We start from the raw sequence: 26,806 nt of genomic DNA, 5'->3' as shown, positions 1-26,806 counted from the left end.
AGTGCAGGTATGGTGTCAGTGGGGAGGGGCAGGGGCTTGGTAGTGGGTGCTGGGAGTGTATTTTGATTGGCGTGGGTGAGAGGTGTGAAAGAGGGATTATCAAACCTGCAGTAGAACAAATTCAGCTCGTTGGCCAGTTGATGGTTCTCTTCAGTATGGGGGGATGGTTTCCTGTAGTTGGTGATGTCTTTCAAACCTCTCCACACTGGTGCAGGGTCGTTGGCTGTAAACCTATTTTCCAGCTTTTCAGTGCAGCACCTCTTTGCTACTCTGATCTCCTTTGTCAATGTGTTTCTGGCCTGATTATACAGGATTCTGTCCCCACTTCTGTAGGCCTTCTCCTTAGCCTGACGAAGCTGCCTGAGTTTTGTAGTAAACCAGGGTTTGTTGTTGTTGTATGTGCGAAAAGATTTCATGGGCACACACATATCCTCACAAAAACTGACGTAGGATGTCACAGTGTCAGTAAGCTCATCCAGGTCTGTCGCTGCAGACTCAAAAACACTCTAATCAGTATAGTCAAAGCAGGCTTGTAGTTCCAGCTTTGCCTCGTTGGTCCATCTCTTCACCGTTTTCACCACAGGCTTTGCAGATCTTAAGTTCTGCCTGTAAGTCGGGAGAAGATGAGCCAAACAGTGGTCAGAGAGTCCCAGGGCAGCACGAGGGACAGAGCGATAAGCATCCTTTAATGTAATGTAGCAGTGGTCCAGTGTGTTTTTTTGTCCCTGGTAGGACACTTAATATGCTGACTGAATTTTGGCAGTTCTTGCCTGAGGTTTGCTCTGTTAAAATCACCAAGAACAATGAGCAGGGAGTCCGGGTGTTTGTGCTCCATGTTAGTTATCTGGTCAGCCAGGTGTTGTAATGCTTCACTAACACAGGCCTGAGGTGGGATGTAAACACCAACCAGAATAAACGAGGAAAACTCCCGAGGTGAATAGAACGGTTTACAGTCAATGAAAAAAGACTCTAAGTGAGGGCTGCATGTTTTGATTAGTACTGTGACATCTGTACACCAACCTTCATTTATGTAGAAACAGATTCCGCCTCCTTTCGTTTTCCCCCGAGAGCTCCATGATGCGGTCCGCATGGAGAAGATGGAAGCTCGGCAGGTATAATGCGCTATCGGGGATGTGCTCACCAAGCCAGGTTTCAGTGAAGCACAGGACGGCAGATCTGGAAAAGTCCGTGTTTATTCTGTTTAACAGTAGCAGTTCGTCCATCTTGTTGGCCAAAGAGCGGACATTCGCCAGGTGTATTGAAGGGAGCGCAGTTCGAAATCCCCGGTGGCGCAGTTTAACAAGCGCTCTGGCTCGCTTCCCTCGTCGGCGTCTCCTTCTAATTCCGTAAAGGGCGGCTGCTCCTCCGACTAAAAGTTCTGTAAAGTATTCTGTTTGAGTGAAAGACAGTGAAAAAATTTCACCAGCGAATTGACCGATGTGTAAGAGTTCCTCTCTGCTGTACGTGATCAGAGGGGGACAGCTTATCACTGAACAAACAAACAAAAACAGAGAAAGCACCAAGGAACGAGGCACCGAGGCTGCCATCTGAGGCGCCATGATGTTTATACACTTCATATGGGACACACATACAGTATATGCCTTATACGTGTATTGCTATAATTGGGGATCCAAACTCTAAGACTTTCTACTGCAATTATTGTAAAAAAGTGAATCTACTCTTAATTTCTTTAAAATGTACGCAATTTTAAAAATGTCAAGGAGTGCAAAAGTTCAGATGGCTCCAAAACATATAGCAAGACTACCATTTACATTTCTCCTGTTTGCCTTTGTCCTATTGTGGTTGTAGTGGACTATCCAAGGAGAAATCAGATCCTGTTGTGCTCAAAGGAAAAGTGCAGACAGAACTCTTCAAGGTTTACCACTAATCCTAGAAGCAATCTCAGAAACAGGTGAAATATTCAACTCCAGAAATTGTTCTGAAAGCACTGATTTAAATAATAACACATTGGTGGTGGTGGTGGTGGTGTTGGTGTTTGGAAGCATGCACTGATGCAATGTGTTGCCGCATGCACCACATACAGTGCATCCGGAAAGTATTTACAGCGCATCACTTTTTCCACATTTTGTTATGTTACAGCCTTATTCCAAAATGGATTAAATTCATTTTTTTCCTCAGAATTCTACACACAACACCCCATAATGACACCGTGAAAAATGTTTACTGGAGATTTTTGCAAATTTATTAAAAATAAAAAAATTGAGAAAGCACATGTACATAAGTATTCACAGCCTTTGCCATGAAGCTCGAAATTGAGCTCAGGTGCATTCTGTTTCTCCTGATCATCCTTGAGATGTTTCTGCAGCTTAATTGGAGTCCACCTGTGGTAAATTCAGTTGATTGGACATGATTTGGAAAGGCACACACCTACATAAAGTCTACATAAAGTCCCACAGTTGACAGTTCATGTCAGAGCACAAACCAAACATGAAGTCAAAGGAATTGTCTGTAGACCTCTGAGACAGGATTGTCTCGAGGCACAAATCTGGGGAAGGTTACAGAAAAATTTCTGCTGCTTTGAAGGTCTCAATGAGCACAGTGGTCTCCATCATCCGTAAGTGGAAGAAGTTCGAAACCACCAGGGCTCTTCCTAGAGCTGCCATCTAAACTGAGCGATCGGGGGAGAAGGGCCTTAGTCAGGGATGTAACCAAGAACCCGATGGTCACTCTGTCAGAGCTCCAGAGGTCCTCTGTGGAGAGAGCAGAACCTTCCAGAAGGACAACCATCTCTGCAGCAATCCACCAATCAGGCTTGTATGGTAGAGTGGCCAGACGGAAGCCACTCTTTAGTAAAAGGCACATGGCAGCCTGCCTGGAATTTGCCAAAAGGCACCTGAAGGACTCTCAGACCATGAGAAAGAAAATTCTTTGGTCTGATGAGACAAAGATTGAACTTTTTGGTGTGAATGCCAGGCGTCATGTTTGGAGGACAACGACCCTAAGCACACAGCCAAGATATCAAAGGAGTGGCATCAGGACAACTCTGTGAACGTTCTTGAGTGGCCCAGCCAGAGCCCAGACTTGAATCCGATTGAACATCTCTGGAAAGATCTTAAAATGGCTGTGCACCGACGCTTCCCATCCAACCTGATGGAGCTTGAGAGGTGCTGCAAAGAGGAATGGGCGAAACTGGCCAAGGATAGGTGTGCCAAGCTTGTGGCATCATATTCAACAAGACTTGAGGCTGTAATTGCTGCCAAAGGTGCATCAACAAAGTATTGTGCAAAGGCTGTGAATACTTATGTACATGTGATTTCTCAGTTTTTTTATTTTTAATAAATTTGCAAAAAACCTCAAGTAAACTTTTTTCACATTATCATTATGGGGTGTTGTGTGTAGAATTCTGAGGAAAAAAATGAATTTAATCCATTTTGGAATAAGGCTGTAACATAACAAAATGTGGAAAAAGTGATGCGCTGTGAATACTTTCCGGATGCACTGTACTAAATGATGGAATGATACAGAGAATGACACATACGCATAAATAAATAACCCATCATGAATATCAATAACAACAAAAAGCTCAATGAGCATGCATGGGAAGTGTACAGATTCTAGACAGCAACATAACATTCACAGCTTTTATGGCAGTACATCAAACTATCGTATCATACTTGAAATGTGTCCCTTAGTTTGAAGTTGAGATGAGCAATGGTTGAATTTTGGATTTAACAACTTTACTGTCACTGAAGACATATATTTTTTTAAATGTGTGTAATTATTTTCCTATTTTGGAGGAAAAGATCACAATAACTACCTATTATCTCATTTCAGTGCATTTTAATTTAAGGTGTGTTATTTAAGTTGTACAGAATAAAAGAAAAAGAAGTTTTATTCACATCTGTCCATCTGTCAATCTTTGGATCATACTTACCTAGTGTACTGTATAGTTACAGTTGCTTTCATGAGGATCAGATAGAATGCAAAAAGAAGAACAGCAGGTCATGCTTATTCATACACAGGCCAGTTCAGATTTTTTTTGTTCTTTATTTTGCCTTATACAATTTTTTGTATTAGGAATTTGTTAGTTTTTGCATACCCCTTGAGGTCAGGGCGCAGGGTCAGCCATTGTACAGCACTCCGGGAGCAATTACAGGTTAAGGGTCTTGCTCAAGGGCCCAGCAGATTAGGATCGCTTTTGGCAGTGATGGGGATTCGAACCGGCAACCTTCTGGATACCAGCACAGATCCTTAGCCTCAGAGCCACCCCAGATCACATTTACTGCTCATCTTACAGGAACATCTCAGGAACGTGGGAGGAATTTGGAATGTGGAGGAATTCCATACACGCAAGCGCTGTGTGCTGGTAAAGCTACCTGCTGTTCACCCATGTTGCACATTAAAAATATCACTTTTTGAAGCTGGCATAACTTGAATGTTTGTGTAAATAAATAAATATTTAAAAAGAAAAGCTAAAAAATATATGGCCCAAACAGCAAATGATTCTTATTCAAAATATTCAGTCATTCATCCATTTTCTGAAGACATTAATTTTAATTCAGGCTTATGGCAGACAGGATCCTGTTCTAAAAGCATGTCCCCTGTTTTATCAAATGACCCAGGACATGAGTGCTCACAGAAATCAATTCAGGAGTGATTTAATTCACAGGTCATAAGACTACATGACAGCCACTTATACTGACAACCGCATGGATGTTTGTTGTGTATGTCATCTGATATTACAATTTATGTACGACATTCACTGTTGTTGGTACTGCACTTCTGTCATTAGTATGTGGGAGACATACAAGCAAGAATTTCCAAGTACACTTGGCCATAAATTTGAACTTGAAATCACACACAGTATAATAACAAAGCAGAGTCAATAAGGAGTGTTGAGGCACCCATAGGTAAACCCTATATTATTGAAATCTCAAAGAAAAAATCTTGTGAGTAAACAGCATTGAAGGAAAATGCCTTTGCAGATGGGAGTCTGGTTGTGACTCTCCAAGATGTGATTCTTCCGATTATGACAGTTTCCGATGTAGTGTGCGTAAGGGGTACTTACCCAGCCGGGACGCCTCCACGCTGGAAGGACCAGGGGAGCAAACATGGCCAGAGCGTTACCTCCCCGGGACAATCCTGGGTTGCAGCAGAGCCTCAGACTCCCACAGGGCTTCATGGGAGTTGGAGTTCACTGTAAACCTGATGGGTTCCGTGGAAGCCACCAGGGGGAGCTGTAGGATCGGCAAAGCCCTTCATGGCAGGAATGCCGCCACACCCGGAAATGCTTCTGGAATTTAGGTCATCAAGCACCTTGAGCAGTATAAAAGGAGCCAGCAGCCACTACTCAGGGAGTCAGAGTCAGGGAGAGAAAGATGAAGCTTGACCAGAGGAGTGGAGGAGAAAGAAAAGAAAGAGAGAGAGAGAGGACGAAAAGTATTGTGCTGTGCTTGTGCTGATACTGTGTTGTACTTCTGGGAAACAGGGGAAGGTGTTTCCCATGAGGTATAAAGAAAATGTAAAAATCAGTGTGTGCCTTGAACTTGTGTCCCACACTTGTCTGTATTGGGTTCAGGTGGCGGTGCCAGCCTGGGTGGTCCACACAGCAAGAAAAGGCTGGTCCAGGCAGGCAGACACCGGAAGTGATGTCAGCGATGAGAAAGCTGTCAAGTTTCCGGTCTATAGAGGGAGGGAAAATGAAAGGTGTTATCACAGAGTGACAACCCCTGGAGCGCCAGAGAATTATCATCATCAGGCCCCTAAACTGTTCCCTATGTGCCTACATGTGACAACAGTTATCGGGAGGTCATGCAAACTCCATCCAGACAGATCTGCAACCAGAACATAAATGCTAGGAGAATGCCAGTAAGTGATTCCAATTGGCCCCACCAAGGTTATTATAGTTAACGAAAACTAAAATCAAAACTGAAACTATTATTAAAAAAACATTTTTGTAAACTGAAATAAAATAATTAACAAAACCGAAATGAAAAACTAAAACTAAATGAAACTATTAAAATAGCTGGAAAGACTAACTGAAATAAAATAATAATTTACTAAAATAATTTTAGTTTTCATTTTTGAATGAATATTCTTGCTGTTAGATTTTTACCCTTATAACTTTTAACTCTAAAACTGAAAGTCATCCACCACGATCCGCCTGCACATATTCATAGTGCAGTAAGCTTCCACTAACATTAAACACATATCATATCCAAACTCGTTAAGTGTACAGTTCTGTCTGTTTGTGACTTTTTAACCATATCATATCATAATTTTTAAAACTAAAAAATAAAATAGAAATGTCTTTGTAAAATAAAAACTAAATTAAAACTAAAAACACACGATGAAGGAAAACTAAAACTAAACTGAATTTCCAAGTAAGGTCAAAAAAATATAGAAATAAAAACTAATATAAAAAGGCAAAACTATAATAACCTTGGGCTCCACATGATTATATGTGTGTTTGTGTCTTTATCTATGAGCAGGCCCTGTAATAGACTGGCATCCTATCCAGGTTTACTTCCAGCCTTGTGACTGATCATCTGTAGTAATATATAATAGGAAAGAAATTACAGCAGAAGATGTAAATGTATCATAAAATGGTCAATAAAATATTGTGGCTGTTTTTCATTAGGAAAAGCAGTAGTAAGAGAAGCCAGGCTTCAATATACAACATGGACTTTACAAAATTGCTTAGCATGCAGCAGAAACATTTTTGAGATTTATTTTTAATAGATGTTGTGTCTCTCTGACCAGTGGTTAGAATATGGTCACCATCACTCTTGCATTTTGCAAAAGGGCAAAACGATTCTAACTTTTGGTGATGCAATGGAAATGGTTGCATACAAAACCATGTTTAAGATGGAGGAAATCAAGTTTGTGACATCTGATTCTTGTGGTGTAGGTTATTAGGTGGTAAAGAAAGCTAATAATGAAAATGCAGATATAATCCTTGAAGGAGGTTGTGTACCATTGCAACACTTGGTCGTAGGAGGTAGAGGTTTGACTAAAAGTGAGAGGAGATATGTACCAAAGCTGAAGGACTGGAAGTTGAAGAAGGAGAGTGTAAGAAATAAATCTGCTGACACGTTGGCTACAACATTAAAATTAGGTTTCAGCACTATTAGGTGAAAAGGGCAAGTGGAAGGTGACAAAAAATGTCTGGTTGAAAAAAGACAGAAATGTGCAATTGGCCGAAAAGTTCAAAGACACAAAAGGAAATTTGGCTACGGAATGCTGAGGTAGATGTGGCAATTGAGGAAGAAAGGAGATGTTCTAAGGTATGTCAGAAAATAAAGTCAGAGGGAGACAGGACAACACATAAGGAAGTGAAATTCCAGAAAAACAGTTTCAAGAGTGAAGCTAAGAAGCTAAGAGACTGTAGTTTGCAGGGAAAGGAAAATGCATTCAGGAGCAGATGGCAAAGAAAGACAGGATGTAGTTAAAATGAATTGCTGGAGAAATTCTGAAGGGAAAGATATGATTTATAGTAATGATATTATGGATGCCTCAAAGAATAAGATGTGAGTTTTTGAAAGAGGAGATCCAAAAAGAAGAAAAAAAAAAGATGTAGACAAGTGTTGTGGTGTGAAATTTTTCATACAAGTTGATAAATATTTTGTATGTCTTTATTTGTAACTTCGGCAAAGCAATATAATATTAGTATTTCATTAGTGAGAAGCATTCATGTTTACCCCCCCTAGACTAAGTCAGGATAGTGAATTTTACGATAGGGTTGGAGGAAGTGCCTCAAACAAGTTTGGCAAATATTTCTCTGCTGGAGTCTCTCAGTTAACCCCCACAGGAAAGCCGGACTGCCTAGCTAGCAAACTTCACCTTAACACGTGGTTTTGATGGCAGGTGTGAAGGAACTCCATGTCCCATTGGTCTGAAGTATGGCTGTTTGGAATTGGCTTGTATCAGAAGCCTTTAAGTACCATGACGCCCTATTGGCTGTAGGGTGTGGACAGAGAATCTATAAATTTGCTTGCTTTACCTCTCTCTCTCTCTCTGACCAACTGATGAAAGACCATCTCACACACCATGAACTGAAAAGGACAACACAATGAAGAGCATAGCTCAGCAGCCATATTGAGACAGGCATACGGCCTGTTCTGAAGAGAGTTGACCACAAATGATCCCTTAACTAGAGACATTTTAAGTAACTAACAAGTCTGTGTGCTGCCTGAAACTACACTACATATTCTGCATTTATCAGGTTGTATGGTTGCCAATATTCAAATGTACTTTGCATATTATTATTATTTATGAATATTATCAATAATATGTTATTTAAATTGGAACTTAACTACTGATTGTCTTTTACTACATCTAATTGCCTAAGGTTATAACTGTAGAAGGGAAGGTGGGGAGAAGTTATATGGTACAATATCTCATAAACAGTGGTAAGTCTGTGAGATTTGAGGCATTTTGACAAAGGCTACATATTAATAATATAAAAGGGGAAAGCAGAGTAACATATTACTGTACCAAGACAAAACAACAAGTAAAGAAGCAGGCCCAACTGTAGTAGGATTGGAAATGCTGAGGGCTGTAGAAGGTCCTGGAGTTTGATGGTTCACAAATCTGCACAAGAAAGATTGTAAGTGAAAACTGGAAAAGAACTGTGCTCATCCAAATATACAGAGGAAAAGTGATGCATTGAAGTGTGGGTCATATTGAGTAATCACGCTGTGAGAAAATAATGAAAGTTGTTGAGGTGATTGTCCTGTATTGAGATGACATTATGTATAGGTTATGTTTTATTATTGTTTTTGTTTATTTTGAAATATTATATTTCATGTCTTTATGTTATTTGTATTGGTTTACCATGTACACTGTCTATTTAAATGTAATGTGGTTTGGAGACCCCAAGATACGGAACCACCTGGCCATCACTGTTTATTAATGTTGTGGAAATTGGCCAGTTCAAGTGGAATTTATTGTGATTGTGCTTTGGAGTTGTATTACTGTTTGTTGTTGGATTTTCTGGCTTTCTGATTTTTGAATTCTCTATTACTGGACTGTGTTTTTTGGGAATTGTTTGCTGTGGATTGCCTTTTGGCAAATCCTTAGTGCCTTTTTTCTGCTCTTGCGTGCTTTTATTTATATTTCTTGAAATGTTTGAAAACAAACCCCTTCATTGATAAAGATTCTTTGCTTGTCCATTTGTGCACAACCCAAGGATGATGGTTTCCCCCCTCTTGTGGGGCTTTTCGAGATATTTTATAACATATTTTGTGGCTAAAATCCTTTAAGACCTGTGAAGCCTGACATAGACCAGTGAAGTGGGGAGTAAGCCCATTAGATTAAGGCTCATTCCAGGCAGATAGAGGAGGCCTGTCCTGGCCAGTGAAGCATTTCTATATACCTTTCACCCTTTTTGCATTCATGGAGCCTCCAGTTCATGAGTGTGATAGAGACAGCATCTGGGAATGCAATTTGGTTTAATGGGGAAGGGAACAACAGATGTCATCAAATGCAGGAAAAACATCAGATGAATGGAAAGAGGCTGCATTATGCATCTGTAAATGGGATTTGACAGGGTACCAGGAGAGGTAGTGAGATGGGCATTGAAAAAGTTACATATGGATGAACAGTATAGGCAAGCATGAATGGTGGTGAGATCAGCAGATGGGGATACTGGGAGTTTTGTGATGCACAGGACAACAGAAGTTTAGAACAGAAATAGAACAAGAAAACGGACATATCCAAATATCAAGCAACAGTTGTAACTGAGAACAATACACAAAACAAAAGATATTTAACCTAAATGATAGTAATAAACACAGTACAGTAATCAGATGCATTAATGAGTAGAAAAAAGTGAATCAGAAAACTCATAACTAAATATTAGAGATAATGATTTGTTTTTCTTTTGAGTCCAGTCTTGGAGAACAAGGAAATGCATGGAGCTGGCAACAACAAAGCAAGGTGGCATCATGGGAGAATGTACGAGGGCTGATTGTAAAGCAATGCAACTGTCCCTGTTTCTCTTTCATGGAGGTAAGTATGGGAATGCTGTGCAGGTGTTTGTGAATGGCATACATTGACGAGTGTGAATCTGCAATTGGACTGCCCTATTCTTCAGCATTCTCTCACAGCGAGTGGAAACACCCCATACATGTGATCATTATGGATGAAGGAGACATTCCTGAGAGAGTATGGCAGAGGTTTGTGATTGAATTTTGCACCAAGCTTGGGAATTTAGTGCACAGTGATTTCTGAACATTCCCAACACTGAAAAACCTACAAGGAAAAAAGTTCCCCTCAGATGATGAAGTGAAAAATGCCAGTCGCATCGGTAAAAGTCTGTTACTTGTCTTTGAATCATTTTTGACCACATGGTAAAAAATGTATTCAATATGAAGGATGCTATTTCGAAGACGACATATGTTCCATGAATGTGGAATCGTGTGATTTTGAATAAAAATATCAGTCTCATTACTTTTCTACCCACTAAATTCCTTGGCCTCAGAAACCCAAAAGCAATACTCAATTTTTTTTTTTTTTATAGGCCATGGAAAGTTAGGGAAAAAAATCATAAAACAGGTATATAAGGGTACAGAGTACTGCTGTAGTAAGTGAAAATTAACTTATGAGCAGTAAATGTAGATATCATCTTGCAGGATATGCTATGGAAAGAGTCTGTTATAGAGAAGTGTGAGGTGGATGAAATTCTAGAAACTCTCTTCAGTCACTCTACTAAAGGTGTCTCTCTGGTATTGGATGGGAAATGTTTGATCATGGTGGAAAATGAAAAAAAGAATTTAGTTGAGAATGATCAAGTGGAATGAATGTCAATGTGTGGTGGTGATAGGAGTTGGGCTGAGGAGAAATGGAAGTAAAGTGGTTTGGCCATGTGTGCAGCAAAATGCAGAGGAAGATGTACACCAAGGTGGAAGTAAAGATGATGAGGTCCAGTGGGATGCTGAAGAGCTGATTGGAGGTGGTGTCAAATGATATGAAAAAAATGGGTCTTACCAAAAAGGATGCTGAGGACCACAGTGAGTGAAGGAAAACGTTTTCTGAGACAACTGGCTAACATAGGTGAACCCAGAAAAGGGTTTTTAAAACCAGTGATGATGATGACAATGATGTTAAAGAAATTATGTAAATGATTACATAACTATACTGACCCATGAGAGACAGTAAGGAAAAATAAAAAGGACTGGAAGATATGCACTAGTCAAATAAATGAGCCAAGGTCTAAATGGTGAGTCAAATCGATCTTTCATCTGTGCCAAAAAGTGAAATCAAAATTCTTGAGTTTTGAGCCAGAACATTGTAAAGGAGAGGTTTTATCTAAAAAACTCGGACAGGGAATAGCTGCTGGACCTTTTAACTCCTTCACTTAACTGATGCGACCCTTGTGTCCAAACCCCTTCCAACCAGGACCAATATCCTGACAACAGGATTACAAAATAGAGGCACTCACAGAAAAAGGATGGCACTTTGGCAAAATCCAAAAAGTATTAAATGCAAAAACTAATTCATATACCTTGTTTCCCAAAATCCCTAAATAAACATAGGGAGTAAATTAATTGATGTGGGGCAAGCTGTAAAAATTGTTTAAAAAAAAAAAACAATTGATTATAACAGTGACATCACTCAGTGAAGATCCTGCAATAGAAATGTGAATTATCCTCAAACATGTTTGGGAGCGTAAATTCTGGGAAATGCAAGGTAGTCACTCAGTAGTCACTCGGTAGTCAGGTTTGTAAATTCCTTTATAATTGGCAGATTTCATCATATTCACAGAAGTTTTGCTTGTTTTGTTCATTGATAGTACAGTATGTTGGTTGACTGTTATTACTTCATTGTTAAGTATCACAAGTCTGTGGGACAGAGAGAATTAATGGTGGTAACTGTCATGAAGGAGCAGAAGCAAACACTACTAAAGCCTAATGTTTTTAATGGCTGGACAACATTTCTTTTCAAATCATGATTGTTTCATACCACTACATTCCATTAATTTTTTCTTTAATTATTTTTGGCATCTTTTAATTTGCCAGCCTCCAGTGCTCTGAGCCAACCACTTATAAAAAGCAAATCTAACCAGGAATTAATTACTGAACATGCTGATCCAGTACAAGATTGCTATGATCAAGGTGACTAAAAGGTGCTACATGAAAGACCCACTTCACTCTTAAATATATATATATTTATATATACAGTCATATGAAAAAGTTTGGGAACCCCTTTCAGCCTGCATAATAATTTATTCTACTTTTAACAAAAAAGATAACAGTGGAATGTTTTTCATTTCCTAGGAACATCTGAGTACTGGGGTGTTATATGAACAAAGATTTTTAGTGAAGCAGTATTTAGTTGTATGAAAGTAAATCAAATGTGAAAAACTGGCTGTGCAAAAATGTGGGTTCCCTTGTAATTTTGCTGATTAAAATGCATGTAACTGCTCAATACTGATTACTTGTAACACCAAATTGGTTGGATTAGCTTGTTAAGCCTTGAACTTCATAGACAGGTGTACCCAATCATGAGAAAAGGTATTTAAGGTGGTCAATAGCAAGTTGTGCTTCCCTTTGACTCTTCTCTGAAGAGTGACAGCATGGGATCCTCAAACAACTTTCAAAAGATCTGAAAACAAAGATTGTTCAGTATCATGGTTTAGGGGAAGGCTACAAAAATCTATCTCAGAGATTTAAACTGTCAGTTTCAACTGTAAGGAATGTAATCAGGAAATGGAAGGCCACAGGCACAGTTACTGTTAAACCCAGCAGGTCTGGCAGGCCAAGAAAAATACAGGAGTGGCATATGCGCAGGATTGTGAGAATGGTGACAGACAACCCACAGATCACCTCCAAAGACCTGCAAGAACATCTTGCTGCAGATGGTGTATCTGTACATTGTTCTACAATTCAGCGCAATTTGCACAAAGAACATCTGGATGGCAGGGTGATGAGAAAGAAGCCCTTTCTGCACTCATGCCACTAACAGAATCGCTTGTTGTATGCAAATGCTCATTAAGACAAGCCAGATACATTATGGAACAAAGTGCTTTGGACTGATGAGACAAAAATTGAGTTATTTAGTCATAACATAAAGTGCTTTGCATAGCATAAGAAGAACACTGCATTCCAAGGAAAACACCTGCTACCTACTGTCAAATTTGGTGGAGGATCCATCATACTGTGGGGCTGTGTGGCTAGTTCAGGGACTGGGGCCCTTGTTAAAGTCAAAAGTCGGATGAATTCAACACAATAGCAACAAATTCTTCAGGGTAATGTTCAAGCATCAGTCACAAAGTTGAAGTTATGCAGGGGTTGGATATTCCAACAAGACAATGACCCAAAACACAGTTCGAAATCCACAAAAGGCATTCATTTACAGGGAGAAGTACAATGCTCTGGAATGGCCATCATAGTCCCCTGACTTGAGTATCATCGAAAATCTATGGGATGATTTGAAGCAGGCTGTCCATACTTGGCAGCCATCAAATTTAACTGAACTGGAGAGATTTTGTATGGAAGAATGGTCAAAAATACCTCCATCCAGAATCCAGACACTCATCAAAGGCAATAGGAGGTGTCTAGAGGCTGTTATATTTGCAAAAGGAGGCTCAACTAAGTATTGATGCAATATCTCTGTTGGGGTGCCCAAATTTATGCACCTGTCTAATTTTTTTATGATGCATATGGCATATTTTCTGTTAATCCAATAAACTTAATGTTACTGCTGAAATACTACTGTTTCCTAAAGGCATGTCATATTTTAAAAGGAAGTTTCTACTTTGAAAGCTCAGCCAATGATAAACAAAAATCCAAAGAATTAAGAGGGGTTCCCAAACTTTATCATATGACTGTGTATATGAAAATATACACTAATGATATATATATCATTAGTGTTCTGATTTCAGGATTGCCTGAACTCCCCAGGGGTCATACACAATAAAGTACTTGAGAATTTTAATCCCTGCTTACTACGCATTAATGGAGTGGTGCTTTCATGCTGGCTTATCAGCAACCATAGTTCAACAGTTTCTGTATTATTTTTCATTCTAAAATACACATCAGTGTTTAAAAAAAGAAAAAGCAATAGTTTTAAAAATGTCAATGGCAGCAATGTAATAAATTGTACTGACTTAGTGTGAAGCAGGTAATTTTCCATTTGAATAAAACTTCTCTCTTATCTGTTTCACATGCTAACCCTTCACATGTGAACCTGTTTTGTGAGTTACATGAGGAAGGTGGGTCATCTCTAAGCAGAGTCATCTAGAAAATCACTCCACAGTTTAATACTGCTGGTGTCAGGAACAGCAGACTTTGCTCTCCATAATGGGAATTTTATCATCCCCTAAAAACTGCAGCACTTTTCAAGATAATTAAGTTGAATTCTTCTAGGCAGATGGATTTCCAAAAGGGCAATGTGGGATGCTGTGACAGTGGGGCAGACAGCCAGTAAAGGCTTTATGAAATGCACAGCTTAAACTTTGATATCTTAAAATGTGCTGGCACAGCAAAAGGAAAGTAACGAGACAGAGTGAAAGTTTTTTGCTGTCTGAAAAACACCTACAATGAAATGAACCTAAAAGTCAGAGAAGGAAATCATTTTTTAATTAAGTTTAGAAATAAACTGATTTTCATGTACTGGCAAGCTAGGTGGTCTACTAGAAACTGAGTTGCGCTTGAAAGTATGGTTTAAAATCCCACACAGAGTGATGCTAAAATAGTCTTTCATCTAATGCGTATTCGCTTTTAACTTATTCATTCACAATTCCAAACTTGGGCCTAGATTCTTATATTCAAATACACACATTACAAAATTATTATGTTAACTTTTAATAATAATACAACCCAGCCACAGAGGATGCACAAACCAGTGTGTTTCTTCATGGCGGTCCCAAGCCCGGATAAATGGGGAGGGTTACGTCAGAATGGGCATCTGGTGTAAAATTTTGACAGATCAATACAAAACAACAATAAAGATTTCCATACCAGATCGATCGAGGTCCAGGTTAACAACGTCCACCACCAATACTGTTAGCCAACAGGGTGCTGGTATCAATTGGGCTACTGTTGGCCGAAGTAGAAGAGGGATAAGGTGTGTCCAGAGGCAGGAGGAGAGGAGGAAAGTAAAGAAAGTGGAAGCGAGGGTAGGAACTTTGAATGTTGGCAGTAGGAAGGTTGATATATTGTGCGTGCAAGAAACTAAATGGAAGGGAAGTAAGGCCAGGTGGATCAGAGGTGGATTCATTGTTCTATCATGGTGTGGATGGGAGGAGAAATGGGGTAGGGGTTATTCTGAAGGAACAGTATGTCAAGAGTGTTTTGGAGGTGAAAAGAGTGTCAGACAGAGTGATGATTATGAAACTGGAAATTGGAGGTGTGATAATGAATGTTGTTAGTGCATATGCCCCCGCCAGTTGGGTGTGTGATGGATGAGAAAGAAGATTTCTGGAGTGAGTCGGATGAAGTGACTGTGTACCCAAGAGAGAGAAAGTGGTATGGTTTAATGGCAAGAAAGAGCACCACAGATGTGATGTTTGCTCTGAGGATGTTGATGGAGAAGTATAGAGAAGGCCAGAAGGATTTGCATTACGTCTTTGTGGATCTGGAGAAAGCATTTGACAGGGTGCCTCAAGAGGAGTTATGTTTCTATATGAGGAGGTCGGAAGTGGCAGAGAAGTATGTAAGAGTAGTACAGGATATGTCTGCAAGAGTGAAACAAGAGTGAAACATCTTGCTAATAACACTCTGGTGACCCCTAAAACAAGAGTGAAACATCTTTCTAACACTCTGGTGACCACTAATGGGAGGAGCCGAAACAAGAAGAAGAAAATATGAAACAAATGCAGTACAAAATGAACAATATAACACACAAACATTAAAACACCCATTTTTTTGTGAAATGAACACACATAATTTTCTCATACTCGCTTATCCAATTCAGCATTGCATGAGTCTGTTCCATCAAGAACTGGGCTCAGTCCAGGGCAGGCCATCAGATAAATTGTCACAGTGGCCACTGACAGGGACCACTATGAACTAAATTAATGTGAAGGTCTTTGGAGGTGTTGAAGGAAAACTGGACAACCTACAAGAAGCCCCACAAAGACACACAGGTGAAAGTGGCAACTTCATACAGGCATACAGTGAATAAGCATGGTCTTAAACTCCAGGATCCTGGATCTGTGATTCAGAATCACTCACCACAGTGCTATTATGTCACCATAAATTACACACACACAAACAATATATAAACATGCAGGTAACAAACTAAATGAAGGAAATGCACAAGTACCCTTAACTGGGGTGTGTGAGGTAATTAAGATAGTCAAGAGAAGCACCTATCATCATGTGCAAACTCCTTGACTGTGATGTCTGCACGTTGGTTTGAAATGTAAGGAAAAACAAACAACTTTGTATCCTTAGGAGCAATTTCACAGGGGAATGTTAGAGTAGAACTGTGTCACTTTTGTAGTGAGATAACGTAAAGAATGGGGGCGATGTTCTCTACAACACTAGTCAGTCATCTACTGTATTTAGTTGAGCCTTCCTTGACCGTGTTCTTGAAAATTACACAATTGTATGTGTGGTGCACTAGAAAAGAAACTGACAAGCCTGAATGATTGTTTCACACATTAAAGGAATACTCCACCCAAAAATGATGTTTTTTATATGATACTCACCCGATGTAATTCATAGTGATGACTGAGAAAAATTTCTAAACTCATGTTTTCATGCAGAATGGAGATAAAAAAAATTGAAGAGAATTGATAGAAGAGAATTCTATGGTGACCAACATCAAATAACAGCAAACAATAAGAAAACACCCATGAAATAAGTTCATGTTACTCATGTTGCATAATCTACACATCAGTTCATCTAGTCATATGCTTGTACTGTCTCAAACACATGCATTTTCACTAACACATTGTTAAATAAGGCACTTCTGGAAGATGTTCTTGTGAACTAAAATGGAATGTGCTCAGATGCACCTGAACATTTGAATTGAGGACCCATCTCCAACACTTCATTTATTGGTCACAAGTCCAGCCCAGTAACAGCTTATTCATTGGCTAGCATTGGATCTCATGTGGTTTTCTGAGAGATGTGTACAACTAAAGATTAACAGTTAAAGAAAGTGAGTGAAAACATTATCTGGAAAAAATCTTGTGCATATCCAAAACTGTTCAACAAGCAGAAGGTCATTCGTACAGTTCCATAACCTGCCGCTAAATAATCCAGAGGTACGCCAGTTGTGGATATGAATATAAATGCAAAAATGAGAGGTGGGTCCACAAATCAAACAGTTGTTTTCAGCTGTCTTCCTTCCATTTTGGTTCATTACAGCGTTTTCTGGGAGTGCCTTTAATCTAACAATATTTTACTAAAAATAAATGTTTAGGACGTTGTGTCTTTACATGAGGGTTGTAATGTGAGTTTTTTGATGGATGTTTTTGATATTATTTGCTGTTGACAGTTGTTGGTCACCATAGACTTTAGTGCTATTAGAATTTTTTTATCTTCACTCTGCATGAAAATGTGAGATTGAAAATATTTCTTGGCTATCATTACCAATTACATTGTATAAGCAACATATATCACTTTTGGGTGGAGTATTCCTTTGAAGAGTTCTTTTGATTGTGTTATGGTATTAATTAAATTTTTCTGACATTGCATCAGTGTACTGATTATTTTATAAACAATACACAATAAATGATAATAATAAACACAAATGATTCTGTTTCTGTGATTCTATTCATTCTTTTGTGAAGTTTTTCTATTCTAGTGTTATTGAAGTTTAAGCAAAAGAAGATTAAGAGGTTACATGATTTAAATGTTTAAAATTATGAAGGGAATTAGTCCAGTGGATCGAGACTGTTATTTTAAAATTAGTTCATCAAGAACACGGGGACACAGTTTGGAATTTGTAAAGGGTAAATTTTGCACAAACATTAGGATATTTTTCATCACACAAAGAATCATAGACACGTGAAATAAGTTACGAAGTTGTGTGGTAGACAAGATAACTTTTGTCCTATGGATCTGGCACTGGACAGGCCAAGATTTGCATTGACACTATGATGAAGACCACAAGAGCAAGTGGAATGACTAAATAGATAAATATGAAAGGCACAATATATTGTTTTCACAGGCTTAGTGAAATTACTCAATTTAATCAGAAAGTAACTGAGAAATTTTCAGACCTGATGGAAAAGGGGGCAAAATGTATGTTCAGGGAAATCTAGGTATCCTGATTGTAAAGGCAGATTAAGATTTAGGTTGGACTTGCTCTGTGGGTGTAATACAATACAGGTTTGGGGGCGAGTTATGTTTTAAGATGTGGGGTCTGTGGAGCTTACAATTTGAATTTGTGCCCAGGTGAGGTAAGCATGGCAAACTTGCATAGGAATGGGTAGACTGGTAGAGCAAGTACAGAATATAATTAGGGTGTGACTGACTCTGTGTGTGTGGTAAATGATAAACTGGGATGCCAGACTTGAGAAAAATCAGAGGGCTAAGTGATTGTCCATCCATCCATCCATCAATTATCCAACCCGCTGTATCCTAACTACAGGATCACAGAGGTCTGCTGGAGCCAATCCCAGCCAACACAAGACGCAAGGCAGGAAACAAACCATGGGCAGGACACCAGCCCACTGCAGGGCACACACACCAAGCACATACTAGGGACAATTTAGAATCTCCAATGCACCTAACCTGTTTGTCTTTGGACTGTGGGAGGAAACCCATGCAGACATGGGGAGAACATGCAAACTCCACGCAGGGAAGACCCGGGAAGCGAATCCAGGTCTCCTAACTGCGAGGCAGCAGTGCTACCCACTGTGTGATTGTATGATGTGGATTTATGAAATACAGTGGAAATTGCAAAGTACTGGGCACTCTATTAGCAGAGGCAGAATAAGATTTGGATTGGATTTATGCTATGAATGTTTTATAGAACAGACAGAAGAGCAAATTATTGGAAGATTACTGAGGTGGGGGTGTGGATATTATGTTGTGGGTTTTGGCAGAATGTAGAACTGGGCAATGTGGCAGAGTATTGAGCAATTTAGAGACAGGTGTAGTACAAAATTTGGGTGGCAGGGGCACCTGTTCCTTTCCACATCTGTTGGACAAGTTATGGGAAGAATAAGAGGGACTGTGGATGTCACGAAATGAAGTTTTGGACCACAGTAGAAAAGGGAAAGCTGGCATCAGATTGGGCAGCATGGTGGAAATGATAAAATATATTTTAGCCTGGAGTTTGTCCTATGGGTCTGGCACTGGACATGCCAACATGTGCATTAACAATATGATGAAGACCACAAGAGCAAGTGCAATGACTAAATAGATAGATAAATGAAAGGCACTATATAATAAATAGATGTGAAAGTCACTATAAGATAGATAGATAGATAGATAGATAGATAGATAGATAGATAGATAGATAGATAGATAGATAGATAGATAGATAGATAGATAGATAGATAGATAGATAGATAGATAGATAGATAGATAGATGTGAAAGGCACTATATAATAGATATATGCTGCTTCAGTTTGTCTCCCCAAAAATTGTGCCCGTGTCCATAGTTTGTTCACCATCTGCCAGTGGTAATGGTATACTGCAGTTCCATGGACAACTCGTTGTGGCCCAACATACAATTTATGCAAGTGGTTGCTAATTTTATCAAGCACCTTCATATATTTTTTATGTGGTCAAAACAAAAGACTGTTGTGTTCAATGTCCTGAGTGGCAAATTTTTCTTGTTTTCGAGGGAAACGTCAAGAATGCGTCTGTAATACACCTGTCACAGTGACACAGCAGATAATTAATCCTCGAAACTCCAAAGGAAGCAGATACTAGAAAATTTTTGGCAGAAGTTAAAGCCAAGCCCTAAATATAGTAGTATTACTATAGTACAAATGAATTACTATTGCATGAAATGATATGAAAAGTTCATTTTGCAGTGTACACATGACAATAAAAATGAACTTAAAATAGTATTTAAACTTGAAATGTAAATAACACCAATGTTATGTATATGCAGGATCTTGGCAAACATGTATGATTGCCAAATGGAAAATCAATAAAAAAAAAACATGTTTTTTTGGACATTCATTAGGTGTATGTTTGAAGATGAGTAAGGTATGCAGGTGAAAGAAGGCATTTAGAGAAATGAAAAAACCTGAAAAAGAAAACGTGAGAAGGCCAGAGTGGGTGGTAAAAGACAGCTTGTAGAAAATAAAAAGTGTGACTTTCAAAGAAATTCAAGCATTCAATGCTGAGCAATTGCATAATTTCAGCTTGTGTATAAAGTTAGCTTATTCTGTTGGTCTGTGCTATGGGTTCTTGAATTGTAAAAGAACAGAAACAGACAGACCAGTGTGGCAACAATAAGAATAAGTGAAATGTGCTCAGGATAGATTGGAAAGTCTCTGATCTTAATTTCTTTGTCTATTCACCTAAAAGATCTGTGAGTCTTTTATCACCTGTTTCTCTACAAATACATACAATCAATATTATTTCTGGGTGAGTAGGAGGCTCACAGTGTGATATTAAAATGTCCAGAAGGACCTCATATGGAGATATCAATACAGTGATGCTTGTTGCAGCAAAAAGTGCAGAGTGGTGAGTGTGCTTCATAATCAGATAAGAAGGTTTGTGTAGATTAATCTATTGGGAGAGGTGATGTGTGAGTTTGGAACAAGGCTCGTGTGGAAAATTCAGTTTGCAAATTAAAAGATTGTTATTTGATCACACAAGGAGTTTTTTGGGCAGAAAGAGAAGGAGAGTGGGTTAAACACTGGGTGGAAATCTGCTTTTTATCCATCCTGGAATACACTTTGAATTTTCTGACCTGGGGCCTCATGTATAAATGGTGCGTACGCACAAAAATGTTGTGTAACACTGTTTCCATGCTCACATCGCGAAGTATAAAACCTAAACTTGGCATAAAGCCAAGTACATTTTCACGCCAGCTAAATGCTTAATGTAAACAAGTTCTCCGCTCAGTTTTGCAAACTGGTGACACTCAGTGTCAAAGCAGTGCTTTTGTTCCAGTGTGGTTTCTCTTTCTTTTTTAGATCCACATCCGTGACGCGGCTTTATCAAATACACTGAAATTAACTGCATATTGTTCATTAGTTTAAGGCATCTGATTGTAATTAACCTGTAACAATATAATGGTTCATGGAATGGCCAAACTGTTCCAAATACCATAGCTGCTTTAGCGTTGTTACTCTCACTGCACCTTCTTCTTCTACTTTCAGCTGCTTCTGTTAGGGGTAGCCACAACAGATCATCTTTTTCCATATTGCTCCCAGTGCACCACTCAGATTATTTATATCACTGTATCTGAGTGTGGAATCACAGCTCTACAGCAGCTGATTGGAAAGAGATTTATCGGTATACAGCATCAAGCACACGCTGCCTCAGCCATGCTGCCTATTTGAACTGTTCTCATGCGACAAATGCTTCAGAGCCTTTCCTGTACAGACCTCGGCGTTCAGAAACAGTTTCATCCCAAGAACTATAAACGCACTCAATCAGTCCATCAAGTGCTCCTTGTAGAACTGTTTGTACTTATAAGTACAGTTACCTCACTGTAAACTTGCGATACAGTTACAATATTGCACAACCTGTGCCACTTTATAAAGCGGGTATTTACATATGATGATGACATCATTTTTAAGATGAAATGCAGCAAAATATGTTTATTACATTATACAGATAACATATTAACATCATTTAGATAATCTATATCGTTAACAGATTAATAGAATATTCGTTAATAATTAAACATGTGAGGACACAGTGTCGCAGTGCTAGCAACGAGCTGGTGCCATCGTTCACGGATTGTTCCTGCCTAGCGCTGTATTCTTGCTGGGGCTGGTGCGACACTGGAAGGATAGATGGATAGAATAATTAAACATGTACTACGAAGATATTTCAATGTTCCTTAAAAGTTTTGAAGAATCGGCGTTCTAAGCTTACAGATGGCTTAACGTCTATTACTGAGCTGATTGTATGGCGATTGGGTATTTGGAGAAAGAAAAGGAAGGACAGGAATTGGGGTTAGTATGTTTGAAGGAAACAGTACTGCTGCTATAAATTATTTCATCGAAGGTTGCACACGGCGCAGCAAGCATCTTGCGTGAGGCAGGAACAATCACTGTGCCACTGTGCATGTTTAATACATGCTTTAATTCCTATCATCATGAAAACTATATCAAGTATACATCTCAGTATTTTAATTATTCAGAGAGCTGTAATATCATGAATGTAATGGATTCTGTGATCTGTCAGAGGAAGAGAAAGCCCGTTTAAAAAACAAGTAGTGAGTCACACACATAGAGCACATAGAAGAACACATACAAAACAAATCATTTAACGTGCTACTTTAGTTACAATGAGATTTGAGAAACTAGTAAATTAAACAATTTTAAGAGGAAGTTTATGATGTTCTACTTTAATGACAAAATAAACTACGTGATTAAAGTGGAAATTTCGAGATTAAAGTTGACATTTCGAGCATTTTTCCCCACTGTGTCCCTATTTTTTTTTCTTTTCTCTGTACCATAATAATCTTTCATATGACACTCAGACGGTGGGCTACGACTCGCCTTTTCATGGCGACTTTGATATCTGACAACTTTGTGAACTTCAGCTTTCGAGTTTCTCTTACACTCTATGTCACTCGATCAACTTCCTTTTGTTGTTTATACCACTGTTTAAACCTACAAATAGTATGTTTTTCCTTGCCTCCACTTGGTATTCATTGAAATTCTTCTATTTTCCCCCGCGCTTTTGCCATTGCCTTTTCACAGAACGCTGAGCTTAAGGGCTATTTATATTGATTTGCATATTCAAAAAGGTGTAATTCTGAGAGGAGTTTGGGGAGTGGCAGCAGGCGCATGCACGTGCGTTACTTTTCACGCTGACTGGGATTTATGGAGCAGAAGAACATAGAAGTTGGCGAATGCACAGATTTATGCATCTGGATTTTTTTTGCATAAGCACATTTCCACTTTTGTCCGTACGCCTTGTTATTGTGTGAATTCTACGCATGCCGTTATGCATGAGGCCCCTGGTGATTTAAAAAGTATGCCAAGTCTGCCTATACAGCTAGATTCTACTGACTATTGCCAAATAGCACACTGCTGGAAGAAAATAGTAAAACAAGCACAAACAATCATGCTTAAAAGTTCAAAAAGTGTGTTCAAAATCCTTAAATAAAGAAGGCAAGCCAGTAAAATAAAATAATGAAAGAACATCACAAAGACATCATCTGGCTTTCTAATGCAGAAGAGATAATCTGACAATCTATCTGGTGACATTGTGATAGAACTGGTGTCTAGGAAAAACCTAGGATACATGTGAATATTTCTAGCCACCAAACAAAAATAAAATAACACCTAAACAATAAACCTGTAATAAATGTTGCTTAATGGGGGTAAGCATCAACAAGAAAGAATAAAATCTCATGAGTGCATGCATTAGAGCATTATTTGTTAAGGCAATGTCAGTGAGGCATGAGACCTCCATTGTAAGAAATAATAGTGTACAGAGAGGTGATGTCTGTTATAACGATAAAGTTGTCAGCACCCTGAAGCTAAATGCTATCAAAGAACTTCAACTATCAGACTGGCTGACAGAACTTTCAAAGGCAACATGGGTACTGTCTTTAATACATGTCTTTAAATAGAGATCTTTGAGAAGATTCATTTAGCTGCCAAGGACATAAGACAGTTCTATTTTGTCATTAAAATTACAAATAGTGGATAGAAACTTTACCTGGGTCTTATATAAGGGTTAGGTATCTGGGTCTAAGAGTTAAGAAGTCTTGACAAAATGTTTATAGAAGGCCATCCAATTAGCTATCAGATTTGATAAGAAGTGATTCATCTTCACTAGCGATAGATATGTGTCCTTTGAATACAGAGAGACTTCTCAGGTTTTAGCTAGCTCACATGATTAAGCAATAAATAGATGCAAAATGACCAGCAGATGTGTGATAGATGTTGTGAATTTACAGACTCATGAAACTCAAGAAGTATCCTCAAACTCAAAATCAGCCGTGTTCTCCTATGCAGGCCTAAAAATACCAACAGGGTTTGCTAACTAACTAAGTTAGCCTAAAAACTCAAGAAACAGACAAGCATTCTGTAGACTAAAAAGTGGATTAAAAGAACAAAATACAGTATTTAAATTAATAATAATAAAGCTTTGTAAAAAGATTTCCAAAAACCAAGCAAGAGCAAAAAGCAAAAAATAGTGAGGTGTTAACAAATTTTTGCCTAAGAGGCAATGTGAAAATAAAAAATACCAAGTTTGTGAGCCAAAAATTAATAGCAAAAGGTCAGGTCAGGTTGGGGAGCATGCACTGGTACAGCACAAAGAAACAGCACAGGATCCTGGTTGGCAACCCCCGCAGGCAGACACATGGTCCAGTCCCACCCCCTGGGAATGACCATCTTTCTGCCGCAGGCAGGTGTTATGTGGGCCTTCCCTTGGCCTAGTTCAGCCACTTGGCTCCTCAGCAATGATGATCCTGTGAGCTGGATCACCCATGGAGAATCATGCCACATGGCCTTGGTGCCATAACCGACATTCCTTCAGTGGTATCCAAGAATTCTCCAAAAAGACACAGTACTGAAGGAGTCCAGTCTTCGTCGCAGATCACTGGATGCCGTCCATGTCTCACAACCACATTGCAAAACAGGAAGTTCCAGGACTGTAAAGACTTGGACCTTCTTCCTTTTGCAGAGATATCAAGAGCGCCACACACCTCTTTCCAGCGACCTCATGACCTCCTTTTCTCTCCCAGTTTGACTACTGACTTAATAGGAAGAGTCACAAGAGACATGAATGTCACTTCTGAGGTAAGTAAACCTCTCTACAAGGTCGACACTCCACAGACAGACACACTGCTAATGGCTGTGCCTAAGAGGTCATTAAAGGCCTGAATCATGGTTTTCATGCAGGACACTCACAAGCCTAGCCAAAGACAAGAGTAAAATCTCAGAATCAGAGGAATCAAAAAATGAGCACTTGTAAAATCAAGGGAATCCAAAATGATCTGAACAAGAACAATAGCGACAGCCTCAGCAACTCCAGCAACTGTGCCTTACAGACCTTACAAGCAAACCTTATAGAGAACTATATGCAGACCTACAGCCTCCTTAGGCTCAATATGGAAAGGGATGGAACACAAACACCAAGATAGCTAACAAAATCAAAATATTATACAAAAATAGCATATAAAATAACCAGAACTACTGCATTCAACAAAAAATAGGTAAATAGATATAACAAAGAAAGGCAGAAGACAGGAATAGATCCCTGATATATAAAACAACATTGTGATCTGTTTGTGCAACAAAAATGAAAACTATTTTTAGAATTTCTAAATGCAGAAAAGGTCAGTACTAGTGATGAGTGAACTCTGAGTTTGTTTTGCCAGACAATCAAGGGGGTGTTTGTTTCATGACAAATTGCATTGAAGTCAGTCGGGAAGTGGGATCTGAACTAATGGTAGATAGATAGATAGATAGATAGATAGATAGATAGATAGATAGATAGATAGATAGATAGATAGATAGATAGATAGATAGATAGATAGATAGATAGATAGATAGATAGATAGATAGATAGATAGATAGATAGATAGATAGATAGATAGATAGATAGATAGATAGATAGATAGATAGATAGATAGATAGATAGATAGATAGATAGATGCTGTAGATAGGAGACTGCCTGCCAACTATGCTGGACTGATCACTTTGACCAAAAATGTGACCTGTGCTGGGAGGCAGCAGTGCTAACCATTCTGTCACTGTGCCTAAAACATCAAAAGAGACAGATGGAATAAAAAATTAGCAATAAATAAAAAGAAATATAGATTGACTATGGCATGAAGTGGTTAGTGAAAACCAATCTTCAAGTCTTGGCAGCCAGAGCTGCAACCTGCTCACCACATACTCACCAGCCACACACCAATTCCATATAAAGGAAGCGGGTGTGGACTTAATACATGTGCAAAACATCTTAAACCTTGTGAAATAATAATAATAACAAAATGTTTATCATTATTTACAAGGTGTTTCTATCTTTATATGTGAGTAGAAGAGAGAAGATTCTGTTCAGACAGAAGTCCTTCACACTTTTTTCTTTCATCAGAAAGATGAAAATGCATTTTAAAGAGCAATCATTTTTTTGTTACTGTTATTTGCACCGGCTTTCACTCTCATGCATTCTTAATTTGGAATGGGAGATGGGGAGGTCGGGTTCCTAAGGTTTGTTTCGACAAGGTGCTGTGCCGCATGGCTAACTGTGCATGCATAAAGCCCACATCCCCTTGTAGAGATCTGGGGCCTCATGTATAAATGGTGCGTACGCACAGAAATGTTGTGTACGAATGTTTCCACGCTCAAATCGCGATGTATAAAACCTAAACTTGGCGTAAAGCCACGCACTTTTCCACGGTACCTCATACCCTGGCGTACGCGATTTCTCCGCTCAGTTCTGCAGACTGGCGGCACCCAGCGTCAAAGCAGTGCTACTGTTCCTGCGGTCACCCTTTCTTTCTTAGACCCACATTCCTGATGCAGCTTTATAAATACACTGAAATTAACTGCATATTGTTTATTAGTGTAATGCATCTGATTGTAATTAACCTGCAGCAATATAATGGTCCAGGGAATAGCCATAGTATTCCAAATACCATAACTGCTTTAGCGTTGTTACGCTCACTGCATCTTGTTCTTCTTTCAGCTGCTCCCATTAAGGGTTGCCACAGCGGATCATCTTTTTCCATATTATTCTCACTGCACCACTCGGAGTATTTATATCACTGTATCTGAGTA

This window comes from Erpetoichthys calabaricus, chromosome 10 (assembly GCF_900747795.2).
Source record: "Erpetoichthys calabaricus chromosome 10, fErpCal1.3, whole genome shotgun sequence".
NCBI lineage: Eukaryota > Metazoa > Chordata > Cladistia > Polypteriformes > Polypteridae > Erpetoichthys > Erpetoichthys calabaricus.
This window is presented reverse-complemented; position numbering follows the sequence as displayed.